Source organism: Phacochoerus africanus, chromosome X (genome assembly GCF_016906955.1).
Source record: "Phacochoerus africanus isolate WHEZ1 chromosome X, ROS_Pafr_v1, whole genome shotgun sequence".
Taxonomy (NCBI): Eukaryota; Metazoa; Chordata; class Mammalia; order Artiodactyla; family Suidae; genus Phacochoerus; species Phacochoerus africanus.
This window is the reverse complement of record NC_062560.1, coordinates 17,942,024-17,960,825: the sequence shown is the minus strand read 5'-3', so window position 1 is coordinate 17,960,825 and position 18,802 is coordinate 17,942,024. Positions and strand designations below refer to the sequence as shown.

The 18,802-nt window shown below is 44.8% G+C and overlaps 1 pseudogene; it reads right to left on the bottom strand.

The window, feature by feature from the left end:
- Nucleotides 1-16,662: 16,662 nt before the first annotated feature.
- LOC125118578 (proliferation-associated protein 2G4-like) lies at nucleotides 16,663-18,458 on the bottom strand (annotated as a pseudogene).
- Between the last annotated feature and the right edge of the window lie 344 nt (nucleotides 18,459-18,802).

Here is an 18,802-nt window from a genome sequence, read left to right as displayed (position 1 = left end):
TTTTTCAGACTCCACATGTCAGTGAAAGCATTGGATGTGGGTGTCTCATTGTCTGGCTGACTTCACTTAGCATGATCATTTCTAGGTCCATCCCTGTTGCTAAAAATGCTGGTATTTCATTTCTTTTAATGGCTGAGTGATATTCCATTGTGTCTCTGTACCACCTCTTCTTGATCCACTTCTCTCTTGATGGACATTTAGGTTGTTTCCATGTCTTGGCTATTGCAAAGAGTGCTGCAGTGAACATTGGAGTCCATGTGTCTTTGCGACCCTTTTATTTAAAAAAAAAAAAAGAAAGAAAAATGATTTTGCAGTGTGATCTACACCAGCTGTTTTCTTTAAAAGTGAATATGGAAAAAGATTTCATCCAGGGGGATAGCATCTCCAGCCTCTTCTCCCCATGACTCAGCCTGAGCACATCTTTCTCCCCTCAGAGCACTCCCGCTCCACTTCTGTCCTCCTCTGCCCTGGGTGGAGTTGCCACCAACCACATAGCCCCTCAGAGAACCAGCCTCCCCAGCGCTGTCTCTGTCACCTCACCCCAGTCAGTGCCCAAGCCCTGTTGATTTTGTCACCTGACTGTTTCTCTCCATTTTTATCTCTACTCCCACTGCCCTGTTTCCGGAGCTCACCATCCTGCCTGCCTGGACCACTGGCAAAGCCACATCTCCACTCTGCACGTCGGCTGATGGTCTGTTTACAACACGCACCTGCTCATATCATATTGTTGTTTGGAAAATCTTTCAGTGGCTTCCAATTGCCTGAAGGATAAAGCTCGATCTTGGGAAGAGCACATATGACACCCTCGGTGACACAGCCTCTGATTCTCGAACTTTTCCTCTAACCTTCCCTACCTCTCTGTTGATGCTCTGATTGAAACACAGCTCTGCCTAGGTTCCTGCACACAGGAGCCTCCAGGCCTTGCTCCTCCTGTCTCCTGAACCTGGAATACCTTTCCTTCTTCTCGTTGCCTCCTCATTTCCACATCTCCCTTTAGGATACAGCTGAGGCTCAAGTCCCTTCTTTTGGAAAGTCCTCCTTCCCTACCCATGGTTGGTGGCTGCAATGGATGCTCCTCCCTAGAGGTCCCATAGTGCCCTGTGCATACGATGGGGTCAAGGGGAAGACAATGCTGAATTCGATCACGTGGTGGTAAGAGTTCAGTCCACTCAAAATTTCCTCTCCCTGCTTTCCACTTGCAGTGGCCTCTCACCAAGGCCATCTTTGGGCACATTATTAGTTGCCCCCTAACTCCCATGACATTCTGGGGTAGCAGCTTCTAATCTGCAGTGGCCTGGGGCATTGGATAACTGGGCTTAGGAATTATAGCTCCAAAGAAAATGTCAAGAGTGATTAGGTCTGGATGTTGGCATCTTGGGTGATGCAGCTTTCTTTCCACTTTTCATTTTTAAGCCAAATTTCCTCCCATGAATATGTACTATATTTATGATAAAGATGTTAAGAATATATACATTTTAGTACAGCAGAAATTACCATAATACTGTAAATCAACTAGACTTCAATAAAACTTTTTTTAAATTTTTAAAAAAGAATATATACGTTTTCATTAGTAAAGATTTTAATGAAAATCAATACCTGAGGCAAATTTCTTAGAATTTCCAGATTGTAGGTGTGGTCCCCAGACCAGGACGATCCAACCGCACCTGGGAACGTGGTGGGACGCAGAGGTGGGTCCTCCATCAGACGTAGCGAATCAGAAACCCTGGGGCTGGGGCTCGGCAATTTGTGGTTGAACAAGCCCAGGTGATTCTGACATGCTCAAGTTTGCAAATCACTGGTTTAAGGAAAAAAGTCAGAGTGTTAACATAGGGATTGGTGACAATTGCTATTTGAAGTGTTCTGGAAATTATATTGTTGTTGCTTATTTCCAAGTTTAGGGCCCTGTGTTCTAGGGGTTGCGGCTGCTCAAGATCTGCCCTCTGAACCCCAATGGGGATTCATGGCCTCTTTTCTGAAAAGGAAGTACTTAAACATACCAATTTCACCAAGAGGGAAAATAGGGGAAAAAAATTTCTCAAGCTAGAGCTGGGATAGGGATGGGAGCGCCTGGGAAGTTGAAGGGTTAGTTTTAGATTTCTTTTTAATGATTTCAGTCAGGGAGGTTTGGTCATTTTAAAAAAATTGGTCAAAGGATTGACTGAATGGAAGAAAACTTCTGCTAACAAGACACAGAGGCCAGGTGTCATTGTGACACTATGGCTTTGGGCTTGAGTATCACAAGGCAGGTACCAGAGAGAATAACCTGCGGGGAGAAGAGAGTATCTTTTTTTTTTTCTTTCTGGAAACTGTACTTTGCTTCAAGCTCTTGAATAACCGATCAAATTTTTCTCTCTTTTCTCTTCAGTAAAATTTAAATTAAAAACACAATGCCAGTTCCTGTTGTGGCTCAGTGGTTAACGAATCCGACTAGGAACCATGAGGTTGCGGGTTCGATCCCTGGCCTCGCTCAGTGGGTTAAGGATCTGGCGTTGCCATGAGCTGTGGTGTAGGTCACAGATGCGGCTCGGATTCCGAGTGGCTGTGGCTGTGGTGTAGGCCGGTGGCTACAACTCTGATTAGACCCCTAGCCTGGGAACCTCCATATGCTGTGGGTGCGGCCCTAGAAAATAAAATAAATAAAGAAAGAAAGAAAGAAAGAAAGAAAGAAAGAAAGAAAGAAAGAAAGAAAGAAAGAAAGAAAGAAAATAAAAACAATGCAGGGGTTCCTGTTGTGGCTCAGTGGTAATGAACCTGACCAGTATTCATAAGAACATGGCTTCTATCCCTGGCCTCGATCAATGGGTTTGGATGGGCAATGGGCTGCTACTGTACGGCACAGAGAATTGTGTGCGATTGGGTCACTCTGCCGTACAACAGAAATTGAAGAACATTGTAAATCAACCATACTTTATTTTATTTTATTTTATTTTTTTGTCTTTTTGCCATTTCTAGGGCCGCTCCCGCGGCATATGGAGGTTCCCAGGCTAGGGGTCGAATCGGAGCTGCAGCCACCGGCCTACGCCAGAGCCACAGCAACGCGGGATCCGAGCCGAGTCTGCAACCTACACCACAGCTCAGGGCAACGCCGGTACCTTGACCCACTGAGCAAGGGCAGGGATCGAACCTGCTACCTCATGGTTCCTAGTCGGATTCGTTAACCGAGTTCCCGTCGTGGTGCAGTGGTTAAGGAATCCGACTAGGAACCATGAGGTTGCGGGTTCGGTCCCTGCCCTTGCTCAGTGGGTTAAGGATCTGGCGTTGCCGTGAGCTGTGGTGTAGGTTGCAGACGCGGCTCGGATCCCGCGTTGCTGTGGCTCTGGCGTAGGCCGGTGGCTACAGCTCCGATTCGACCCCTAGCCTGGGAACCTCCATATGCCGCGGGAGCAGCCCAAGAAATAGCAACAACAACAACAACAACAAAAAAAGACAAAAGACAAAAAAAAAAAGATAAACTTTGGAGTTCCCATTGTGGTTCAGCAGTTAGCGAACCCGACTAGCATCCATGAAGATGAGGGTTCGATCCCTGGCCTCACTCAGTGGGTTAAGGATCCGGCATTGCCATGAGATGTGGTGTGGGTCGCAGACTCGGCTTGGATCTGGTGTTGCTGTGGCTGTGGTGTAGACTGGCAGCTGTAGCTCTGATTTGACCCCTAGCCTGGGAACCTCCTTATGCCACGGGTGCGGCCCTAAAAAGATAAAAGACAAAAAAAAATTAAAAAGAAAAAATTATTTAAAGGTAGCTAGTCCAAAATAAGATATGCCATTAAGTATAAAATGTACAAAGACATTTAAAATTTAGTATGAAAAAAAATGTAAAGCATCTCAATAATAGCCTTTTATTCCTCACATGTTAAAGTGATAGTATTTTGTATATATAAGTAAAATGTTTATACTTTTATAAAATATATCATTAAAATTAATAAAATATATTTAAGTAAAATGGTCTATTTTAAATATATTAAAGTAAAATATCTTATTAAAATTAAATGTTATTTTTAGAATATAAATATATTACTAAAATTAATTTCATCTGTTTCTACTCATTTTTTTAATGCATGATGACTAGAAAATTTGAAATCACATATACGACTTGCGTGATATTTCTATTGCATAGCATCGCCCTATAGGTAAGACTAGAATGTGTCCTGAAGTCGACATAATCTGTAATTTTAGCACTCGCCCAGGTGATACTTGGGTTCATCACTACTAGGAAAACACTTTTCGTGAACCCAAACAAACTTCACAGCTTTCATTAATAACTCAAAGGCTAGGCATTCCCATCGTGGCTCAGTGGTAGCAAACCCGACTAGTATCCATGAGGTTGTGGGTTCGATCCCTGGCCTCACTCAGTGGGTTAAGGATCTGGAGTGCCTGTGGTGTAGGCTGGCAGCTGCAGCTCCAATGTGACCCCTAGCCCAGGAACTTCCATGTGCTGTAGGTGCAGCCAAGAAAAAGGAGCTTCCTACTTTTTTTTTTTTTTCTTTTTAGGCCCACAACTGAGGCATATGGAAGTTCCCAGGCCAGGGGTCGAATTGGAGCTGTGGCCTCATCTGGGCCACAGCAAGACCGGATCCCTGACTCACTGAGTGAGGCCGGGGATTGAACCCACATCCTCATGGATGCTAGTTGGATTTGTTTCTGCTGCGCCACAATGGGAACTCTGCTTTTCACTTTGTTTTATGGTCTTATTGCTCCTTGCTGTTGTAAAGGCTTTCTTTAGGGCAACAGGGCATTGTCTTCGGCTCCTTATCTGGTAAAAGCTAGGTGGCAGCAGTAGTGTAAGATGCCAATGCAAATAGCACACCTAGAAGACTATGAGAACAATCTCAGGTCTGTAAACTTTTTTTAGGGCTGCACCCATGGCATATGGAGATTCCCGGGCTAGGGGTTAAATTGGAGTTGTAGCCGCTGGCCTAGTGCCACAGCCTTAGCAACGCCAGATCCAAGCAGAGTCTGCAACCTACACCACAGCTCATGGCAACCCCGGATCCTTAACCCACTGAGCGAGGCCAGGGATCGAAACTGTGTCGTCAAGGATGCTAGTCAGATTGGTTTCTTCTGAGCCATGAAGGGAGCTCCAGGTCTCTAAACTTTGACCACTAGCTCTTACCAGCCATGGGTCGCTACTTAGAAGTCTGGCCCCTGAGCAGGATGACTTAGAGAAACAAAAGTCCTGCAATGCTGAAGCCCCATCAGAGCATGGCCGGAAACTCAATTTCTTTCCTACCAGGTGAAGCAAAATGGGGTCCGGCCACAGCCATGGCATGGATAGTTTTTCTCCACTCTCGGATGACCAGGTCACCTGATTCAGCCCAGTGCAATTTCACTCTCAGTTACTAGGCTCCTGGATTGTCATGGAGGAACCTGGGCGGTAGTGTCATCGTGTCTCCTCCCCTGCTGCCTGCCTCGTGCTGGGGCAGAAGAGCACGCTGACAAGCCTCCGCTTCACTCTGCTTTCAGGAATTTTGTTGCTGGAGGATGTATTGAGCGAGGTCTCACTTGATCCTGATTTTATTGCCTTTGATTTCAGTGTGAACTTTGAGCACTGTGAGAAATTTAACTCTTTCCCCCTGCCCCCTAAAAAAGTCTAGAGGCAAAATAAAGATATTTCTAAATGTTGAGAATTTGACACCAACAGAGGTCCCCATAAAATAATGTACTGTGTATAGAATGTACTGTATGTAGAATGTACTATGGATAGAAAAGAAGTAAATTCAGATGGAAGGCTGCAGATGTAAGAAGAAAACATGAGCAAATGAGGAGTTTGCTCAGCAGGTTGAGGACCTAGCATTGTCATGGCTGTGGCCTGGGTTCAGTCCTGGCCTGGGAACTTCTGCATGCCTTGGGTGCAGTCAAAAAAAAAAAAAAAAAAAAGGCAAATAAAGTAATAAATACATGGGTAACCTTAAACATCAGAGAGTACAAAAGCAATACTGTCTTATAAGGTGAAAAAAAATAGAACCATGATATCCAATAATAGTAGCATGTAAATCATGTAGAGAGTGATTAAAGCCAAAGTACTCCCAAGTTCTCGTGGTTTTAAACAGGAAGGCAAATATGTGAATTTAAACACTGATGCTGGAGTTCCCGTCGTGGCACAGTGGTTAACGAATCCGACTAGGAACCATGAGGTTGCGGGTTCGGTCCCTGCCCTTGCTCAGTGGGTTAAGGATCCGGCGTTGCCGTGAGCTGTGGTGTAGGTTGCAGACGTGGCTCGGATCCCATGTTGCTGTGGCTCTGGCGTAGGCCAGTGGCTCCAGCTCCGATTCAACCCCTAGCCTGGGAACCTCCATATGCCGCGGGAGCGGCCCTAGAAATGGCAAAAAGACAAAAAAAAATAAAAATAAACATTGATGCTTTTTTGAATATCAAAATGTATAGGGTAACTACTAAAGCAGTAGAAGTTGTATCAAAATAGGCCAATGGTGGAGTTCCCGCACGGTGGGTTAAGACTGACTGCAGCAGTTTGGGTTTCTGCGGAGATGCGGGTTTGATCCCTGGCCTGGCACAGTGGGTTAAAGGATCCAGCATTGCTGCAGTGTAGGTTGCAGCTGTGGCCTGGATTCAATCCCTGGCCCAGGAACTTCGATATGCCGTGGGTGAGCCGTGTAAAAAAAAAAGTTTATAGCAGACTCTCTCTAGGAGGTAGACATATAGGGATTCATTGTAAAAATTCTTTTTTTTTTTTTGTCTTGTGCCTGTTGTTATTTTTTTTAATTACTCAATGAATTTTATTTAAAAAATCTTAAAATTTTGCTGTGTGTTTGAAAAGTTTTCTAATATCGGAACAAATAAAAATAAACCCAACATTAAAAATAGATGCAAGAGAGAGTGTTCTGTCTGGATACTAGCTTGGTAAACTTTAATCTTAAAAGGCCACTTGACCCACGGATCAAATCAAAGAAGGCATTGACACATGAAGATGAGGGCAGACTGATATTTCTTGTTGGCATTTTTACAAGTTTCTCTACAAGGTGTGTATGTGGTTCACCAATGAATATGTAATCTCTCTTGACAAGATTTGTCCTCTGGTTATGAATATCCCTGTTGTCATGTGCTCCTCTATTTCTTAGATCCAATCGAATTGTAAGCTCATCCAAGCTGTAGTTCGTAACCTCCAGGGTCACACACCCAGGGGTTCATCAATATCCATTTTGTTGTAGTATACCACAGAGAAAAAGTAGCTCTCTGGAATGGGTAAGCCAGATTGTCCAGGGAATAGAATCATACAATTTTCATTACAATGACTTCAGGCTTGGATTCGTTCTGGACGTTCTCTAGATGAAGAAACCAAGGGCAAGAGAGACTGTGACATGTCCAGAGTGCTACAGCTATTTAGTGTGGTTATCTTTGGGTATTTTCTACGTTGTGCCCATTTAAGCTGCTCAATAAGCTTACAGGAGGTAATGCACTTATGCTTGAATAAACACCCACCCTTTCCCCAAAGAAGCACTTGATTTAAAAGGAACTTAAGACTGTTACTGAATGAAACTTGGGTCTGCTTGCCTGACTCACTGCATAGCCAATCTACTGACACCAGGTTGTAGTGAAAGAAAGCACAGCATTTATTTCAGAGCCAAGTAAGGAGAATGGGAAGCTCATGCTCAAAAGACCTGAACTCGGAGTTCCCATCGTGGCTCAGTGGTTAACAAATATGACTAGGAACCATGAGGTTTCGGGTTCGAGCCCTGAGCGAAGTGGGTTAAGGATCTGGCATTGCCGTGAGCTATGGTGTAGGTCGCAGACACAGCTCAGATCTGGCGTTGCTGTGGCTGTGGTGTAGGCCAGCGGCTATAGCTCCGATTAGACCGCTAGCCTGGGAACCTCCATATGCCACGGGTGTGGCCCTGAAAAGACAAAAGACAAAAAAAAAAAAAAAAGACCTGAACTCCCTGATGGCTTTTAGGGAAGGGTTTCAAAAGGCAACACTGAGGTTATGAACCCAACATAGTGTCCGTGAGGATGCGGGTTCGATTCCTGACCTCACTCAGTGGGTTATCCAGTGTTGCCACAGCATGTGGCACAGGTCGCAGGTGTGTCTTGGATTTGGTGTTGCTATGGCTGTGGTGTAGGCTGACAGCTGCAGCTCCCATTCGACCCCTAGCTCAGAACTTATAAGTGTGGCCCTAAAAAAATAAAAAAATAAATAAAGGCAACATTAGGTTTGAGGGTTGTGGGGTGCATGACTGGCTCATGGATATTCTTCTGATTGGTTGGAGGTGAAGTATTTGGGCAGCATCTCAGGAGTTAACATCATCAACCTTCTTGATCCAACTGGTCTGGGGTTTATGCATCTGCGGTCAATGTGCAGTTAAGTTCGTCCACGTGGTGGGGGTTTTAGTATCTGCAAAACAATTCAAGGCTATGGCTCAGGATATCATCTATGCCCCTTAATGAGGAACTAAAGGTCCTTGATTGTTTTTAATGGGCAGGCTATTATTGTTTGTCTTGCTTGACTATTATTTTGTTTGTTTCTGCATGTTCTTGCTTCTCTGATTGAATTTGCTCTTTGGAAGTTGGGGACAACCTAGAAGGCTAAAGCTTTTTTTTTTTTTTTTTTTTTTTTTTTTTTACAAACAAGAGGCAGGGGACACAGAGGAGCCTGGCCCTAAGAAGGCCGCATAGAGTCCTGCTTAGTTTCAAGACCATGAGATGCTATCTCGTCTGTTCGTGGGGTTAAGAGGGAGCAAGAGAGCACAGGTGATGGAATGCAGCCCCATACTCAATTTACAATTGCAATGAAAAGGATCTGTGGTGAAAGTACTGAAACAGGCTACATTGTGGGTGAACCTCTATCACTTTATGCTAAGAAGGCAGACACAAAAAGTCACCTATGGTCTGATTCCATTTATATAGACTATCCACATAGGCAAATCCGCAGAGACAGAGAGCAGATTGGTGGCTGTCAAGGGCTGGAGGGAAGGCGAATGGGGAATAACTATTTACTGGAGAGGGGTTTTATTTGGGAGTAATTAAAATGTTTCGGACTGGGAACTCTATCTAGTCACATATGAAGGAGCATGATAATGTGAGAAAATAGAATGTATACATGTATGTGTAAAAAAAAATGTTTTGGAACTCGGTAGAGGTGGTGGTTACACAACACTGCGAATGAACTAAATGCCACAGAATTGTACCCTTCAGAATGGTTAATTTTGTTACATAAATTTCACCTCAGTAAAGAAAATACCTGTCTAGTGGGAGAGAAAAAGCAAATGTAGCAAAATGTTCATAACGGTGGATCTAGGTACAGGCCATCAGGAAGTCATTGTACTACCTCTAGCAACTTTTAAATTTTTCAAAATACATGGAGTTCCCATCGTGGCGCAGTGGTTAACGAATCTGACTAGGAACCATGAGGTTGCGTGTTCGGTCCCTGGCCTTGCTCAGTGGGTTAACGATCCGGCGTTGCCGTGAGCTGTGGTGTAGGTTGCAGACACGGCTCGGATCCCGCGTTGCTGTGGCTCTGGCGTAGGCCGGTGGCTCCAGCTCCGATTCGACCCCTAGCCTGGGAACCTCCATATGCCGCGGGAGCGGCCCAAGAAATAGCAAAAAGACAAAAATAAATAAATAAAAACAAAATACAAATTAAACCAAATATCTCTAGAAAACTAGGAAATCATTTAGTGATATTGCAAAACTGAGGTCACCAGTTGCAATCTAAATTCTTACAGTTTCATATCTGTCATTTGATCACTGGCAGGTCAAAAATAGGAACAATGATGACTTCGTCAGCCAATAAGTTTTCTAGCAGTGAAAATTTCATTTTAGGAGAGTCACAAGCCAATGTTGTTTAACGTGGGAGCTTATGAAGATGCAAATTTCTAAACATTGGTGCCTAAAAATACATTTATTGGGTCCCTCTGAACAGGTGGTATTAAGATGTGGTTTAACTGAAGGAGCCGAGCTTTTGAAATTACGTGTGTGTATCCTGGCTTTGTCACCATCAGACGGATGGATGAGTCTTACCCATCTACTGATGGCTAAAAGCAAAAGGATGCAAGCTGACTGAGAGTATCACAGGAGACACATTAGGGACACAGCTGACCATTCTGACCCTCGCACAGAGTGTTCTGAAACTCAAATAGTAATGTATTAAAGATAATACCCCATCCTGTAACCTCATAACGAGGAGAAGCTGGCTTATCCACCTCCATTGCATAATGGGTCAGATGGAGTTAATATCTTCCTGGTTTCTTACAGGCCCATGACCTAGTTCTAAATTCCCCATTCAACCAGGTCTGAGGCCTGAGACAAAAAAAGAAAAAAATCAGTCTGTGTACAAAGAGAGGCTACTTGCTTCTCTAAGACAGACACGCAAAAAAGTACACAATGATATAAAAGGTTGTATCACACAATGAATGTACTTAACACTACTGAACTTATACACTTAAAAAGAGTTCATATGGTAAACTTAATATCATGTGTTTTTTACCACAATGATAATAATTTTTAAAAAGCCCACATAAAGAGTTCTCTTTTGGCACAGTGCGTTAAAGCATTGTCACTGCAGGGACTTGGATCACTCCCGTGGTGTGGGTTCAATCCCTGGCCCGGAAACTTCTACAGGCCATGGGCATGGCCAATACATAAATCAATAAATACATTTTTAAAATTAAAAAAGACACAGTTTTTTAAAAATTAAAAAAGACACGGTTTTATTTTTCATACAGCGGATCTGAGAATTACCTCTCTTTTGTCTAAAATGAAGGTACAGTGCTAATCTTTAAAGCCCGATATGACTTACACTCCATCCAAATGAAATACAATCTGCTCCTACGGAGGGGGGGGGAAACTAGGAAAACACTCAGGCCTCTGCACACATCTTTGTTGAGCAAGGCACATAAGAGCAGATTAATGGCAGAGGGACATTAAAAATAGAAAAGAACTATTGATTTGAGGAGCAGTGGTCTCCATACTTCAGATGATGATGTGAACGAATCCGTTCTCCTTTAGGGTTACTCGTGCTTTCTGAGATGCCATTTATTTTTTAGCTAGGCACTGCTTTGGGACATGACAAATCACCAAAGAGAAGAGGAGATTCGGTTCATAAATATAACTTTTATACGATGACAAACAGAGGAATGATCTACTTAAATAACTAAGGGTTTCTTTGGCAGAAGTTTAGATTTTCCCAGAATTTTGATCAAGCACATAAGAACAAACCCATGTTCAATCAACAAGACATAATAAGATCTTTAATATTCATCTCTGATAAGAAGATCATCACTGAGATTATAGAGCTGTCATGTCCCATTTGGTAGCCACTATAAACATGTGGCTCTTGTGAGATGAAGCTAGTCTCAATTAAGATATGCCACAGGTGTAATATACACAACAGACTTCAAAGACTTAGTATGAAAACAGAATGTAAAAGATCACATTAATAATTTTATATTGATTGCATGTTAAAATGATAATACGTTGTCCTTTTTTTTTCTTTCTTTTTTTTCTTTTTATGGCCGCACCTGCAGCATATGGAACCAAGCCATACCTGCGACCTACGCTGAAGTTTGCAGGAATGAATGCTGAATTCTTTTTTTTTTTTTGTCTTTTGTCTTTTTAGGGCGGCACCCATGGCATATGGAAGTTCCCAGGCTAGGGGTCCAATCGGAGTGTAGCTGCCAGCCTACGCCACAGACATAGCAATGCGGGATCCGAGCCACATCTGCGACCTACACCACAGCTCACAGCAACGCTGGATCCTTAACCCACTGAGTGAAGCCAGGGATCAAACCTGTATCCTCATGGACCCTAATCAGGTTCGTTAACCACAGAGCCACAATGGGAACTCCAAAATGATAATATTTTGGATATACTGGGTTGAATAAAATATGTTCTTGAGGAGTTCCCATTGTAGCTCAGCAGGTAAAGAACCTGGCATTGTCTCTGTGAGGATGTGGGTTCGATTCCTGGCCTCACCCAGTGGGTTAAGGCTCTGGCGTTGCAGCAAGCTATGGTGTAGTCTGCAAACACGGCTCAGATCTTGTGTTGCTAAGGCTGTGGTGTAGGCCTGCAGCTGTAGCTCCGATTCGACCCCTAGCCTGGGAACTTCCATATGCTTCACGTGTGGCCCTAAAAAGAAAAAAAATTATTGAAATTAAGTTTACCATTTCACCTTTTTAATGTGGCTACTATAAAACTTCAAATTGCAATGTGTGTTTAGTACAATACTTCTATTGGATAGCACTGTAAAGACCATTTGAATTTGCTATTCCATTCTCTCACTCTTTATATGTGCCCGCGTGCTGTATGTAAACATATACATGTGAAAATATATATTCTGATTTTCAAAGAAAGATATGTGCTCTTTTAAAAAGTTGACTATGCACCGTAAACCAGCTATAATGGAAAAAAATAAAAATCATTAATAAAAAAATAAATAAAAAATTAAAAGTGGGCTATGTAAAAACCATCAAGAAAAATACCGAGATAAACATTCTCCTCTCTTGCAAATAAAATGCCTGTTTTAGCATGACTTTTATGAACACACCACAATTTATATGAAACACTCCGCTGGTAAATGAGTCTACACAAAGCAGCACTGGCACTGGAACTGATTCAGACAGGCCACTTGAAACTGTTTTTGTTCCTGTAAAGTTGCTTCCCAATGGACTTGTCCATTTAGATTAGTTTGGTTGGAGTGAGAAGTGCAAAAATTTAAGTCACTGTACTTGGCCCTACAAAGCTCAGGATGGCTTGAAAAAGACTGGTAGAGGAGGTCCCATCGTGACACAGTGGAAACGAATCCGCCTAGGAACCATGAGGTTGTGCATTCGATCCTTGGCCTCGCTCAGTGGGTTAAGGATCCGGCAATGCTGTGAGCTGTGGTGTAGATCACAGACGCGGCTCGGATCTGGTATCGCTGTGGCTGTGGCTGTGGCCGGCAGCTACAGCTCCGATTTGACCCCTCGCCTGGGAACCTCCATATGCCGCAGGAGCAGCCCCAGAAAAGGCAAAAAGACACACACAAAAAAGAAAATGACTGGTAGATAATGAAAAACGATCTCTGGCTAAAAAAATAGCCAAGGATTAGAGAAAGAGTACACTATTAGCATATCTATAACTGAGTTGAAGAAGTAGGAGTCTTAAATGACATTGGATTTCGTAAAAATGTTGGCTGAGGTTGTTTTTTTTTAACACAGCAACTATGACTTTTTAAAAAAAATTTTAATTATAGTTGATTTACAATGTTCTGTCAATTTCTGCTATCTAGCAAAGTGGCCCAGTCATACATATAGAAACCATGATTTTTAAGAATGAAAAAGACAAAAAGACAGGAGTTCCCGTCGTGTCGCAGTGGTTAACGAATTGGACTAGGAACCATGAGGTTGCAGGTTCGGTCCCCGCCCTTGCTCAGTGGGTTAACGATCCGGCGTTGCCGTGAGCTGTGGTGTAGGTCGCAGACGCGGCTCAGATGCCGCGTTGCTGTGGCTCTGGTGTAGGCCGGTGGCTACAGCTCCGATTCGACCCCTGGCCTGGGAACCTCCATGTGCCGCAGGAACAGCCCAAGAAATGGCAAAAAGACAAAAAAAAAAGACAAAAAGACAAAAAAATTTTTTTTTAAATTAGAAAAATAAAAATCAAGTATTGTCTAGCTTTAATACAACAATGTAATCTACATAATGGTGGGTTAGAATGAAATTTTTCTACCTCAGCTTCAGCCAAAGTGGCAAGACTACAGACATCAGATAGGAAAGTGAGCAGGAGGTGAAACCCCAGAGGCAGAAACTACGGGGCAAGTGTTCACGTTTGGTTTCTGCGCCTCTGGGAGCCTCACCCAGAGCAAGTGCATCGAAAGACTCAGGGTGTGGAGAGGGGAGGAGATTCGTGAAGAAGTTTCTTTGGAGAGAACTCATGCTATGCATTGAGGGTGAAGGACCACAAGCTCCTTCATTTTGGGCCTTGTGGGAGAGACTTCTGGAGGGCCGCTTGGGAGCTTTGGAAAGCGTTTGCCTTCGTGATGGGAAGAAACAGGGCTCACCTTACCCTCAGGAAAGCCGCAGTGGAGGGCAGAGACCCCGGCACCTCGAGTGTCCAAGAAGGGCTGGTAGAGCGGGGCAGGTGAAGTGGGAGCTGCTCTGTTGCACTGGCTTGAAATCCAGACTTCGTCAAAGGATGTAGGAGTGTCTCTTGGGGGTCAGATGAGGGTCTTGGACCCCCTGAGGGAAGAGAGCATTTTTCCCAGCTCTTTAGTAGAAGGGATTAAGCAGATTCCTTCAGCTGCTGTAGAGGCTGGCTGTTGCCTTCCTTGTAGCCAAGCGATGTGTAAAATCTTTGTCCAAAATCATTCCTGTGTATGATATAACCAATGTATTGAGCAAGACTGACTCTCATTGTAATCTGTTTAATGACACTACCATTTTCCCAGTCCCCCTCATTTCTTTTTAGTAATGATTTTTTCCCCCATTATAGCTGGTTTACAGTCTTCTGTCAGTTTTCTGCTGCACAGCAAGGTGACCCCGTCACACATACACATATATATTCCTTTTTCTCACATTGTCATGCTCCGTCGTAGGTGACTAGACATAGTTCCTAGTGCTACACAGCAGGATCCCATTGCTCATCCATTCCAAAGGCAACAGTTTGCATCTATTCACCCCAGACCCCCAGTCCCTCCCACTCTTTCCCCCTCCTTCTTGGCAACCACAAGCCTGTTCTCCATGTGCATGAGTTTCTTCTCTGTGGAAAGGTTCATTTGGGCTGTATATTAGATTCCAGATATAAGTGACCAGCCCCCTCAATCTTTTTTTTCTTTTTGCATTTTCTAGGGCTGCACCTGCGGCATGTGGAGGTTCCCAGGCTAGGGGTTCAGTCGGAGCTGTAGCCACCGGCCTATTCCAGAGCCACAGCAATGCCAGATCCGAGCCGCATCTGCGACCTACACCACAGCTCACGGCAATGCTGGATCCTTAACCCACTGAGCAAGGGCAGGGATCGAACCCGAAACCTCATGGTTCTTAGTCGGATTCATTAACCACTGCGCCACGATGGGAACTCCAAGCCCCCCAAATTTAAAAGCTTTCTTTTCTCTCCTTAGCCCATCATCGCCTCCTACTGCCCATCCCCCCGTCCAGTCAGTCCATCCATGTCCTCCTGTGTACGTTTCTATCTGCACCCTATACTTTATAGCCTTCTCATGTCTGGCACTTTAGAGCTGCCTGCACCTCTTTCCCCAACAATCCTTACTTGTCACCCTGCCTCTACCCATCACCCCACCACCCCAATGCATCCAACGTCCCACTGCCGCTCATTTTCTTAACCACACACCTCCAATCACGTGGTGCTCGTACTCTAAAACCTTAAAGGCCATGGTTTGTAATCCTGAGGGTGGGGAGGAGACGTGATACCTGAGGAGTGGGGGGTGGGGGTCAGGGAAGGATTGGACCTTGAGAGATGTTAAAACTATACACTTTTCCCAAGACATTTTCCTCCGCTTCTCCTCCTCCCCACGTCTCCTTTCACCCCTAGCACATTGTTACCAATGGACTATGTTATCTATGTGACTGGTGGAGATACAGAACTAAGGCTGTATCAGTTAAAGATAGCAATGATTTTCTAGCAGATAAGCCTTGAATACTCGGTGGATTTATTTCTCACTCTCACTACAATCTAATATGAGCTTTCTGCTTGAAGAGCCTCCTACGTGGCTATCCAGGGACCCAGACTCCGTCCACATTGTGGATCTGCACTCCTCATTTGTAAAATGAATAGAATACTACTAGTCTTGTAAAGCACTCTTATAATGATTACTATGTGAATGTATGCCTGACAAAGGAGGATCAGGATTGTCAGGAGTTCCCTGGGGGCTCAGGATAAATGCTACTGACAGCCTGTCAAGGTACCATACAGGGCCAGTTTGGGCATTTTGAAACATGAAGTTAACCTTTAGAATCTTTTTACCTTGTCATCCATTTTTCTCCTCCTACTCCTGTCTGTTTCATATTCCACCTCCCGAGTACAAAGGCTCTTGTTCTCAGTCATCAGTTGGAAAATCTTGAATATCTTCACTACCTTCCCCACCCAACTTTTCCACTTGCTTTTCATTCCCACTCTACCCCTCAAGGGGTGATATATTAAAAAAAAAAAAAAAAACAACCTAAGATGCTATTCATCTCTAAGTGGTGTCTGTATCACAGTAAGTGATTTCTATAGATGGAAATTCCTCAAGATCCAGTAGAAGGAAAAGCCTTCATTGGTGAGATTTCAAGCATGAAAATAGATATAGGAGGAGCTATCTGCCCAGGAAGTAGATGCCAGCTCTGCCTCCCATTCTATTTCTCTTCTTTCCTTCCTTTTACCTTACGCCCAGAAGTTAGTATAAATAAACTCTTTCTCATGATTAAAAACACTGCCTTAATTTTGGACCTAATAATATTTCAGAATAAATGCAAATTCTTTTTGATTCCTGATTTTATTCTTCAATTTCGCTTTTCTATTTAAAGCAGTCTTCAGTGGCTGGGAAGCCCGGCCTCCCAAGACCAGAGTCAGTGGGAGCTGGTTGTTGTTGGAAGGGGGCTGGGCTGGGGGTTGGGAGGAGGACAGGGAAACCCCACTCTGCTGGCAGTCTTGGCTGGAGAAGAGGAACCACACTGCATAGAGCCTGGGGTGTGGTGGGAAGGTATGCAGCAGGAGGGGCAAGCTGGGGAGATGGGACCCACCTCAGTCCCCAGCTTCATTCTCCCCTAAAGTTTCCCCACGGGTGGCATTCTCTGCAGTCGTAGAAGCCTTTTTATTTCTGGGTTTTCCGACTTGCAGAACTGTGGAGGAGGGCCTTGAGCTCTGCATCCTGGACCTCCAGCTCGGACTTGTAAAGGTCAGGCTCAAAGGGACCACTGGTTATGTGCATAGGGCCATTGGGCATGAGCAGAACTGTAACATTAAACTGGGCAACAGACTCACCCTCTTTCTCGTAGAGAACATTAGCAGTTCATGTTGGGCGCACTCCACCACACCCGTGCAGGCCTTCTTCTCATTTTCAAATGCTCTTAAAGTAAAAGGCATGACATCAAAATGTCTTTCGACCTCACTGAAGAAGGCACTTGAAGTTTTCATTTTCAGGCCATACTGCTTAGAAGGGTCTCGATTGTAAATGACAGCTCTTTGTCCTGCATCCTTGGCCTTGCCCTCTCCTGAGCTGATGAGAACATCCACTGCATATACCTCATGTACCTCAAATTCGGCTTTTGCTTTTCTTTTAGGGCCGCACCTGCAGCATACGCAAGTTCCCAAGCTAGGGGTCAAATCGGAGCTAGAGCTGCCAACCTACATCATAGCCACAGCCACACCAGATCCAAGCTGCATCTGTGACCTACACCACAGCTCACAGCAAAGCCAGATCCTTACCCCTCAGGGATACTAATCAGGTTCGTTACCGCTGAGCCACAACAAGAACTTCCTCAAGTTCAGCTTTTTTCATGGTCCTTCTTCTGCAGGTCTTGGGATTCTGGATAATGGTTTTCTCTCTATCAATGACATGCTGCTTTAATTGGTGTGACAGCATACCTTCTATTGGTGTGCAATTAAATGAGTGTGCAACTTTTTTTTTTTTTTGGCCTTTTTGCCATTTCTAGGGCTGCTCCCGTGGCACATGGAGGTTCCCAGGTTAGGGGTCGAATGGGAGCTGTAGCCGGTGGCCTACACCAGCGGCCACAGCAACTCGGGATCCCAACGGCGTCTGTGAGTCACGCCACAGCTCACGGCAATGACAGATCCTTAACCCACTGAGCGAGGCCAGGGATTGGACCCACAACCTCATGGTTCTTGGTCGGATTCGCTAATCACTGAGCCACGACGGGAACTCCTTGAGTGTGCAACTTTGTTCCAGGCTTTTGTCATTTGTGTGTTTTGGTTTCCAGGTTTAACAAGGCATAAGGCAGCCTCAGCACAAAGGTGAGCTGCCTTAATGACATCTGCATTCTGCCCTGTTCCTTGGGTCCCCAGAGCTACATCAACCACAAATGTGTGAGCCACATTAGCGATGAAGCCATCCACGTGGACCCCAAGGTCAATTTTTACCAAGTCACCTTCCTTGAGAATATAGTCCTGGTCGCTCTTCAAAGGGAAGTGACATACACAGATATTTACTGAAATGCTGGTGGGAAAGGCAAGAACTTTCTTCATTTCTTTTTCTTTCTTGAAACTTCCCCTGTCTCTTCCGTTATCATGGCATTACTTTTCTCACACAGGCTCAGTACTGACACACATGTACAGGATGCTTCCACCAAAGACCCAAGTACCCCTAAGGGCCCTGGGCTTCAGCAGGCTCGGGCTTACAGCTTTTAGCAGATCTCAAAGAGGTATGTGACCCAAAGTTTCAAACTGGTATATCTGGAATAGCAAGTGCCTCAGAATTTATAAACGTTGGCAATGTTGTGCCCTTCGCCACCAATCTTATACTTGGTCACGACCAGGTCCTTGGCAATAGTCTGCTCCTGATGCTCGTCCTTGCCCAACATCTCCCCACCACCAGTACCAGTACCAGCACCAGCACCAGCACCGCAGCCTAGTTTCTCCTGAGCCGCTGCCTCTGTCGCCCTTCCCAGCCACAGGCTGTGGCCAGAGCGCCTTGGATCCTCGAGGAGAGCGCGAGCAAAAGCGGGAGCAAGCTAGGGAGCGGGCTGGTGGGCGAGAGCGAGAAGCTGTGAGCACGCGGGCTGAGGCACAGGACACGCCAGGACGAGTCCCTCATACCTACGGCCAGCCTCTAGCGGCCCTCGCGGACTCGTGAACTACAATTCCCAGCCTGCCTTTCGCGCCCCTAAGCCAGGCCCTGGGGCCTTGCCCTCCGAGGGCCTCTCAA